A 10,719-nucleotide genomic window follows, 5' to 3' on the forward strand; every position below is an offset into this window, starting at 1 on the left:
GGCTGGGAAATAAATCCAACAAGAACTTAGAAGCGTTCTACAACCTCAGTGACATTTCTAGGGATCCAGTGGTGTGGGACATGTCATGATATCCCTTTTAAAGGAAGGATAGGGGAGTCTGGGTGGCTCAGTTAGTTAACCCTCTGACTCTTGATTTTGGCTCAGGTCAGGTTTTCACGGTTCATGAGGCTCTGGGTTGACAGCTATTGGAATTCTCTGTTTCCCTCTCTCTCTGCTCCTCCACCCACGTGCTTGTGCATGCGCTCTCTCTTCTCAAAAATAGTGAAGGATAAGTCATTGTATTCTGGCTCCTCCTACAAGTAAGAAAGAGTCACAAAGCCTCGTGAACCTTTGGATTTTGGAGCAACATATTCCTCATTTGGGTGTGTTACTTTGGCCCACTTATCAATTGACATGAAAAGCTGCAGATTTTGAGTAAGGTCCAGAACAAGAGAAGCCTCTGTGACTCTGCAACGGGTCCAAATTGTTGTGCAAGCACTTTGCCACTTGGGCCATAAGGACTAGTAGATCCAATGGTGTTTGAGGTATCAGAGGCAGATAGTGATGCTGTCTAGAGCCTTTGGCAGGACCCAAAGGTGGGTCACAGCACAGGCCCTTAGAATTTTGAAGCAAAGCACTGCCGTTCTTTGTAGTTACTCTCCTTCTGAGAAACAAATTTTGGCCTGCTACTGGGCCTTAGAGATTAAACACTACACCATTGGCCACCAAGTTACCACATGACCTGAGCTGCCCATCATGAACTGGGTGCAATCTGACCCAACAAGCCATTAAGTTAGGTGTACATAGCAGCACTCCCATAAAATGATGTATAAGTGATTAGGCCAAGGGTGCCCTGAAGGCACAAGTAATCCTATTGGGCAGAGCTTTGAGCAGTGCACCTGGTTGTTATCTTTATTTTTATTTTATTTTTTTGCTTGGAAGAAGAAATGGCCAGATGTGCAATTACATAGCAATTCACAGGCTGTGGTCAGTGGTCTGGCTGGATGGTAGGAAGGGAACATGATTGGAAAATGCCAAGGGAACATGCCAAGGAAATCTCAGAAAGATGAACAGACCTCTCTGAAGGGTAAAAGTGAAGCTATTTGTGTCCCATGCTAAATGCTCAGCAGAGGATTTTAATAAAGTGGATAGGATGACCCAGTCTGTGGACACAGTCAGTTTCTTTCCTCAGCCATCCCTGTCATCATCCAATGAGCTCTTGAACAAAGTGGTGATTATGCATGGTTCAGCAACATGGGTTTCCAGTCATTAAGGCCAGCCTAGTATAGCCACTGCTGAATGCTCAGTCAGCCAGCAGCAGAGACCAACACTGAATCCTCAATTTGGCGCCATTCTCTGATGGCAGGTTGATTACATTAGATGTTTCCATCATGGAAACGGCAGCATTTTTTTCTTATTGGAACAGACACTCTGGATACAGATTTGCCTTTACCGCACATAATGCTTCTGCCAAAACTATCAATGGACTTACAGAATGCCTTATCCATTATCATGGTATTCTCCACAGCATTGCTTCTGATCAAGGAACTCATGCCATAGTAAATGAAGTGCAGCAGTGGGCCCATCCTCATGGAATTCACTGGTCTTACCAAGTTCCCCACCATTCTGAAGCTGCTGGCTTGACAGAACAATGGAATGATGTTTTGAAGACTCGGTTACAATGCCAGCTAGATGGCAGTATCTGACAGGGCTGGGGCATGGTTCTGCAGAAGGCTGTATATGCTCTGGTATCAGCATCCAATATCTGGTACTCTTTCTCCCATAGCCAAGATTCACAAGGCCAGGAATCAAGGGGTAGAAATGGGAGTGACACCACTCACTATTACCCCTAGTAACCCAACAGCAAAATCTTTGCTTCCCTTCCCACAACCTGTACTCTGCTGCCTAGAGGACTTAGTTCCAAAAGGAGGAATGCTTTCACCAGGAGATACAATGGTTCCATTTAAGACTGCTACCCAGCCACTTTGGGTTTCTCATCCCTCTGAATCAAAAGGCAAAGAAGGAAGTAAGTGTGCTGGTTGGGGTGAATGATCTTGACTACCAAGGGGTGGTTGGACTGCTGCTCCACAAGGGAGATGAGGAAGAGTATGTCTAAATTACAGGAGATCCTTTTGGGCATCTCTCTCTCATTTTTTATTATTTATTATTTTTTTTAAGTTTATTTTTGAGAGAGACAGAGTGCTAGCAGGGGAGGGTCAGAGAAAGAGGGAGACACAGAATCCAAAGCAGGCTCCAGGATCCTCGCTGTCAGCACAAGAGCCTGACGCAGGGCTTGAGCCCACGAACCATGAGATCATGACCTGAGCTGAAGTCCGACGCTTAACTGACTGAGCCACCCAGGAACCCCCTCTGTCTTTTTTAAATTTATCTATCTATCTATCTATCTATCTATCTATCTATTTAAGTAATTGCTACACCCAATGTGGGGCTTGAACTCACAACCCTGAGGTGAAAAGTCACATGCTCTTCCTACTGGACCAGCCAGGCACCCCACTTTCGGGCATCTCTTAATATTACCATGCCCTATGTTTCAAGTGGATGGCAAACTACAAACTATAAAGGCAGGATTACTCATGGGCCAGACTCCAAGTATAAATGTTTGGGTCACTCTGCCAAGTAAAGAACTATGACCAGCTGAGGTGCTTGCTGAGGGCAAAGGGAATATGCAATGGGTGGTGGAGGAAGGTAGTTTTAAATGCCCACTACAACCATGTGACCAGTTTCGGAAACTAGGACTATAATTTTCATGAGTTTTTCTTCCTTATTTTTCTGTGTTTGTATGTATGTATAGAAATATCTTTGTTCCTTTTTTATCCCTTTATCATGTACTATAAGATATTTTGATCTTATAGTATTTAAGTATTATTAACTTGACATCATAATATTTAAGCAATGGGATATAAGGGAGAAAAGTAAACATCATGCAAGACTGCATCCTCATCTAGGAAAAGGATTAGTGTGTTTTTTGGTTTTATGCAGGATAGTTGTATCATGTAGGTGGAAGTATGACCTTGTTATTGTTTTTATTCCGATATTAAGTATGTTTAGGAAAATACATATAGGTGCCAAGTTGACAAGGGGTGGACTTATGGTGGCTAATTTTATGTAACTTGGCTAGGCCATGATGCCCAGATATTTGGTCAAATATTCTGGATGTTTCGGGGAAGGTGTTTATTAGATGAGATTAATATTTAAATCAATGGACTTTGAGTAGACCAGATTGCCCTCCAGAATGTGGGTGGACCTTATCCAATCAGTTGAAGGCCTTAAATAGACTAAAGACTGACCTCCCTCAGAGCAGAAAGGGACTCTGCCAGCAGAAAGCTTTTTGACTCAAACTGCAACTGTTCCCTGGGTGTTCAATCTGCTGATGTGACCTGCAGATTTTGGACTTAAGCTTCCATAATCTCATGAGCCAATTCCTTAAAATCTTTCTTTTTTTTTTAATGTTTGTTTGTTTGTTTGTTTGTTTGTTTGTTTGTTTATTTATTTATTTTTGAGAGAGAGAGAGAGAGAGAGAGAGAAAGAGAGAGAGAGACAGAGCATGAGTTGGAGAGGAGCAGAGAGGGAGGGAGACACAGAATCTGAAGCACGCTCCAGGCTCTGAGCTGTCAGCACAGAGCCCGACGCAGGGCTTGAACTCATGAACTGTGAGATTGTGACCTGAGCCTAAGTCATAGACTTAACCGACTGAGCCACCCAAGCGCCCCCTTAAAATCTCTTTCTTAACCTCTTCTCTGTCTCTCTCAGTACACACGCATGCGCGTGCGCGTGCGCGCGCGCACACACACACACACACACACACACACACACACACACACATCCTGTTGGTTCTTTTTCTCTGGAGAACTCTTAATACACTATTCTAAGTATATGCATTGTCTAATTTAATCCTCATGAGAACGCTGTGAGGGAGGTGTTACCATTCCCAGTTAACTGCTTAAGCAAGTGAGGCATCAAGGACTGAAATAAATTGTGAAATGTCGCAGAGTTCCTGAGAGATTAAACCAGAATTTGAGTTCCCAAGCCCTCAATCTTTTTTTTTTTTAATGTTATATTGAGAGATAGTGTGCATAAGCAGGGAAGGGGCAAAGAGAGGGGGAGAGAAAGAATCCCAAGCAGACTTCTTTTTGTCAGCACAGAGCCTGACCTGGGGCTGGATCTCATGAAACCATGAGATCATGACCTGAGCTGAAATCAATAGTCAGACACTTAACCAACTGAATCACCCAGGCACCCCACACTCAGTCTTTATTTAACTAACAGATTCTACTATTTTCCAACTCTATACTTTCTGCTGTCTTTCGCTAAGCCATTCCTGATGAGTATCCCTCTTTGACAGTTAAATTGAAGCCAAAATTATAGTGATTATAATGTGGTCTATCATATCTTATTTACACATTGTTTATTCTGAAACTTTTTTCTAATTATTATCAGGAATTCTTCAGTGAACATCCTTGTAATGTTTATTTGTTCATTTTTAATTTTTCCTAAGACAAAGTATCCTAGAAGTGGGATTTCTGTGTAAGACACTGGACATGCCTGCAGTATGCAAAAAGTTGTGCCTATGTACTTGGAAGAAACACAAATGAATAAGATATAATTGCTTCCTTTATGTTGTTCATAATCCAACAGGGGAAATAAAAGTAGGTCAAAGGCTGAGCACGACAAAGACCTCTGGAGAAGTACCGATGATCAATCATGGGAGTTGACAAGAAAGAATTCTAACTATAGCTACATGTCCAAATCCCAAATTATTGTGAATTCACAGGAATTCTGAGTGTGAATTTTCCCTAGTCAAGTTTATGCCTTACAGTTTTGATTCTCTTGATGTTAGATCCAAAGGGAAACTAATGGAACAAGGTGATTCTCTCACTGGTTGCAGGGCATTATGGCTAATAGTTCAGAAGTGAGATAAATCCTTCCATCAAAAAGATGTAAAGCGACTAGACCAAGGTTTGAGCCTCTTAGCTCTTTAGGCAGAACACCCATAAGTATGCTTAGAAACTGTTAGAAGGGAACATAACAGAAATCATTCATAGCCAAGTATATTTAGAATATGCTGAGCTATAGGGGCACCTGGGTAGCTCAGTCCGGTAAGCGGCCAACTTTGGCTCAGGTCATGATTTCATGGTTCGTGATTTCCAGCCCCACGTTGGGCTTTATGCTGACAGCTCAGAGCCTGGAGTCTGCTTTGGATTCTGTGTCTTCCTCTCTTTCTGCCTCTCTCCCACCTGCATTCTGTCTCCCTTTCAAAAAAATAAACGTTAAAAAAAATTAAAAGAATATGCTGAGCTATAAATCTAACATAAAGACCTATAACAGAGACTGTTTTTCACCTATTTTTGAGGAACTTCAATCTAATAAAATTTCTTAGACTATACATTCTAAAATCAAGACATTCTTAGTTCTTGTAAAGAAAATAGGAAATATACTTAAATTTAAATTTATATAAGTTTATGGAAATATACTTAAAAAATAAGTATCACAGACTGGAAATCAACAATGTTAACATTTAGAGGTATAAATCCAGATACCTTTCTTTCTTTTTTTTTAAAACTTTTTTTAATGTTTATTTATTTTTGAAAGAGAGAGAGACAGAGCATGAGTGGGGAAGGGGCAGAGAGAGAGGGAGACACAGAATCCGAAGCAGGCTCCAGGCTCTGAGATGTCAGCACAGAGCCCAATGCGGGGCTCGAACTCACGAACCATGAGATCATGACCTGAGCTGAAGTCGGATGCTTAACTGACTGAGCCACCCAGGTGCCCCAGATATTTTTCTTTCTATCACTGATGTCTGGCATTCTATCCATAATGACATATATGTACCTTTTTAGTAAATGGGATAGTTGTATATGTTGTATAGTAACCTGATTTAGCCACTGTCAGTGTGTTTTGAATTTTTCTATATTTTTTGGTTATTGTATGATTGAATATTTAATGGCTACTTAATACCTTATTGTGAGGAAATTTTGGAATTTATTAAATTTGTATATTCTTGCTGGACTGACAAAACTGAACCATACCAGAGAAATTCCTGCCTAGCTCCCATGTCTGGATCACCTTCCCCTTTCTTCCAGGATCATATGGCGCTAGGATTTATGGAATTGGAATGTTTTTGTCATTTGCAGGATTATCACGTCCAAAGATATCCATCAAGTTCTCCCTGGTGAAGAGTGATGTTCAGAAGGATGGATGTTGGAGCCTGTTTTTTCCCATTAAGAAAATTTTGGCTCATTATTTATAATCTGCCTACTGGAAGTATCTTCTTTCAATATGAATCTCTGGAGTGCCTTTGAAGAACTGATTTGGCATTTGTACAATTGGAAACAAACAACTGCATTTTGTAATTACTGAGGCTTCATTTTCTTGACACCTAACGTGACTTGATCTTCCTCTGGCCCTCTTATTCTTCCTCGATTGGCATCACCACAGCAGACCTAAGTCCCATTTCAAAATCCTACAGGATTTTATATCTCTAAGCCAGATGTGATTTCCTTATTAGAGGAAAGGAGACAGCCCTGAATGGTAGAGCAAGCAGTGAGTAAACAGGCTCCAGGAAGAGGGAAGCCATTACAGGTAAAAGCCCAGCTGGTGTGAAGAGCTAGATCTTTAGGATGTTCGAGAAACTTTCTTTAGCCTAAATTCCCAAAGACACACACCATCATTCCAATTCTGATTGTGTCTGTAGCTACTTCTATAATTCTCTGAGGATTAGCTTTATAGACTGTGATTATAAAAGAAATACATACAGAGCATTAAAATTCAGAAAACATGGGGCGCCTGGGTGGCTCAGTTGGTTAAGCATCCAACTTTGGCTCAGGTCATGATCTCACAGTTCATGAGTTCAAATCCCTTGTTGGGCTCTCTGCTGTCAGTGCAGAGCCTGCTTCAGATCCTCTGTCCCCCTCTCTCTCTGCGCCTCCCCGGCTCACTCATGTACTCTCTCACTCTCTCTCTCTCAAAAATAAATAAACTTTAAAAAGTGAAATTCAGAAAACAGTGAATCCTAAAATAACAATAGCCCACTGTGAACATTATATTGTAAATCTCTTTACCCTCCTTGTATACATAGACTTTCTTTTCAAAAGTAGAATTGGCTACGTGTTGCTATTCTTCCTTACCTAACACAAGTGAACATTTTTCCATGCCAACAAGTAAAGGTCTATAGCATCCATTGTAATGGCTGTATTTTTTTTTAATTGACCATGGGGGAAATATAGTTTTATTGATAACCAGGAAATTCTAAACTAACTTTTAGAGTTTTGCAATACACTAATGACCCAGATGGCTTTTTTTTTAAGTTTATTTATTTTGAGAGAGAGAGAGAGAGAGAGAGAGAGAGAGAGAGCAAGGAAGGGGCAGAGAGAGAGGGAGAGAGAGAGAATTTGAAGCATGTTCTGCCCTATCAGCACAGAGACTGACTTGGGTCTCAATCTCACGAACCATGAAATCATGACTTGAGCTGAAGTCAAGAGTCAGATGCTTAACCGACCGAGCCACCCAGGTGCCCTGTAATGGCTGTATTTTTTAAAGATGGAAGTGTAGGGGTGCCTGGGTGGCTCAGTCAGTTAGGTGTCCGGCTCTTGATTTTCGGCTTAGGTAATGATCTTGCGGTTTGTGGGATCAAACCCTGAGTTGGTCTCTGAGCTGAGAGCACTGAGCCTGCTTAAGATTCTCTTTCTACCCCTCCCCTGCTCTCACACACACACTCTCACTCTCTCTCTTTCTCTCTCAAAGTAAGTAAATTAAAAAAAAAAAAGATGGAAGTATATCTTCAGGGTAAATTCCTAATATTGGATGTCAGGTAAATATATACTTGATCAGCATAGGTTTGAACTGTACAGGTCCACTTATAGGCAATAGCTATTTTATTAGTAAGGATTCTGGTTAACAGTAGGCTATACATTTTGGGGGAGTCAAAAGTTATACATGGATTTTCAACTGCACAGACAATACACATCTGTAATCCCTGTGTTGTTCAGGGTCGAATGTAGATAGTTTTGTTTTATTTTTGTTTTTAATGTATTTTTCTCCTTTTTAAAATTTCTTTATTTATTTTTATTTTAGAAAGAGAGAGTGGGAGCCAGGGAGAGGGGCAGAGGGAGAGAGAAAAGAGAATCCTAAGCAGGCTCCATGCTCAGTGTGGAGCCCAACACAGGGCTCAATCCCATGACCCTGGGACCATGACATGAGCTGAAATCAAGAGTCAGATGCTCAATGGACTGAGCTACCCAGGTGCTCCTAATGTAGATAGTTTTTAAGCATACTATTATATGCCCCACTGTAAGGCTTGTACCAGCAATATATGATACTGCCTAATCCCCTGTGTATTTGTTTTCTATGACTGCTGTAACAAATCGTCACAAACTGGGTGGATTAAAACAATAGGTAATTATTCTCTTACAGTTCTGGGGCTGGAAATCCAAAATCAAGAAGTCATCCAAGCCAGACTCCATCTAAAGACTCTAGGGAAGAACCTATTTTTTGCTTCTTCCAGGTTCTAATGGCTATAGGTATTCCTTGACCTGTGGCCCCATCACTCCAATTTCCGCCTCCATGGTCACATTGCCACCTCTTCCTGTCAAAGCTTTCTTTGCCTCACTCTTACAAGAGCACTTGTCATTGGATTTTGGGTTGACCTAGACAATCCAAGATAAACTCTTCATCTCAAGATCCTTAATTATAACTAATTTAATTATTAATTAATTTCCAAATAAAGTAACATTCATAAGTTTCAGAGATTCGGACATGGACATACCTTTTTTGGAAGTCACCATCCAGCCCATTATACCCTGTCTTACTAATAGAATATGTTGTTATCCTTTTAAATTTTGCCATTCTGATAAGGTGGAAAATGGTCCCAGTATCATTTTAATTTGAATTTCTCTTTTCATACATTTAAGTTTTATTTTACATTTTATTGTGTGTGAATTGTTTGTTCCTTTTAGCCATTTTTTTCTGTCAATATTTTTGGTATTTCTCTAAATTTTAAGAGTTTTTTTAAACTGAGGTATAATTGACATATAACATTAGTTTCAGATGTATAACATAATGATTCAATATTTGTATATATTTTGAAATGAAGAGGTTTTTTTAAATATTAGGAATTCTTATGAACTGAATCATTTCCCTCCCACACCCCAATTCATAATGTTGAGGCCCTAATCCCTTGCACCATATTTTAGAATGTGATTTTACTCGGAGACAGGGCCTTTAAAGAGTTAAGTTAAAATGAGGCTGTTAGGGTAGACCCTAATCCAATCTAACCAGTGTCCTTATTAGGAGATTAGGGTATAAAGAGAGACACACCAGGGATGCATACATACAAAGACCATCTAAGGACACAGAAGGCAGCCATCTGCAAGCCAAGGAGAAGAGATCTCAGGAGAAAGTCAACTTGCCAACATCGTGATCTCACACTTCCAGACCTGTGAGAAAATTAGTTGCCGTCGTTTAAACCATACCAATTGGTGGTCTTCTATTATGGTAGTCCTAGAAAACTAGTACAGGAATATTAGGCCTTTATTTGTGATGCTTTCTTCTAGAATGTTTACATTCCTAATCTGTTTGGAATTTATTCTTGTGGTATGATGTAAGGTATGGATAGAATTTTATTTTTTTCCAAATGGCAAACCAGGAAACTTGTCCGAGCTATGTGCTTATATTTTAATTTTTTATTTTGAAATCATTGTAGATTTACATGCAGTTGTAAGAATATAGAGATCCCATATAACCTTCACCCAGTTTCCCTCAGTGACAATTTCTTGTAGAACTACAGTGCAATATCATGACCAAGATCTCGATATTGATACAATCCACAGAACTTATTCACATTCTTTGCCAGTTTTACATGCACTGTTTGTGTATCTCTGTGTATATTTAGTTCTGTGCAATTTTATCATTTGTGTAGAGTCATGTGAAAACCACTCCCATCACTATTCAGAACAGTTCTATCCCAAGGATCCCTTGTGCTACCCTTTTATAGTCATAGCCACCTCCTCTCCACCCAATCCCTGGCATCCTCTAACCTGTTCTCCATCTCTATCTTTTTGCATTTTAAGAATGTTATATAAATGGATTCATACAGATTAGAACTTTGTGAGATTGGTTCTTTTTCACTCAGCATGATTCCCTTGAGAACCATCCAAATTCTGTGTTTCAGTGGTTCATTCCTTTTTATTGCCAATGTTTTGCCATGGTAGAGATATACCCTAGTTTGTTTAACCATTTACCTGTTAAAAGACATCTGGGTTCTTTCCAGTTTTTGATTATTACAAATAAAGCTGCTATGAGCATTCACATATAGGTGTTTGTATAAATGTATGTTTTCATTTCTCTGGGATAAATGGCCAAGAGTGCAGTTGCTGGGTTGTATGATAAGCTCTGCACTTACTTTTTATTGTGAAACTTCATTTATTTCAACTTTGTTCATTTCCAGCTCTGTGGATAATGAAATTATTCTATTATCCATTGGAATTTACGTTTGCAGCATCATTGGTCACAAGAGAAATGCAAATTAAATACAAATGTACCACTACACACCTATTAGAATTGCTAAAATTCAAAAGACACAATAATAATGCTGATTGGGTGGCGCAACTGGAATGCTCATACACTGCATGTGGGAGTGTAAACTGGAACATTCACTTTCAAACACTATTTTGCAATATTTATTAAAGCTAAACATATGTGTAC

The sequence above is a fragment of the Felis catus genome, chromosome E2, assembly GCF_018350175.1.
Source record: "Felis catus isolate Fca126 chromosome E2, F.catus_Fca126_mat1.0, whole genome shotgun sequence".
NCBI lineage: Eukaryota > Metazoa > Chordata > Mammalia > Carnivora > Felidae > Felis > Felis catus.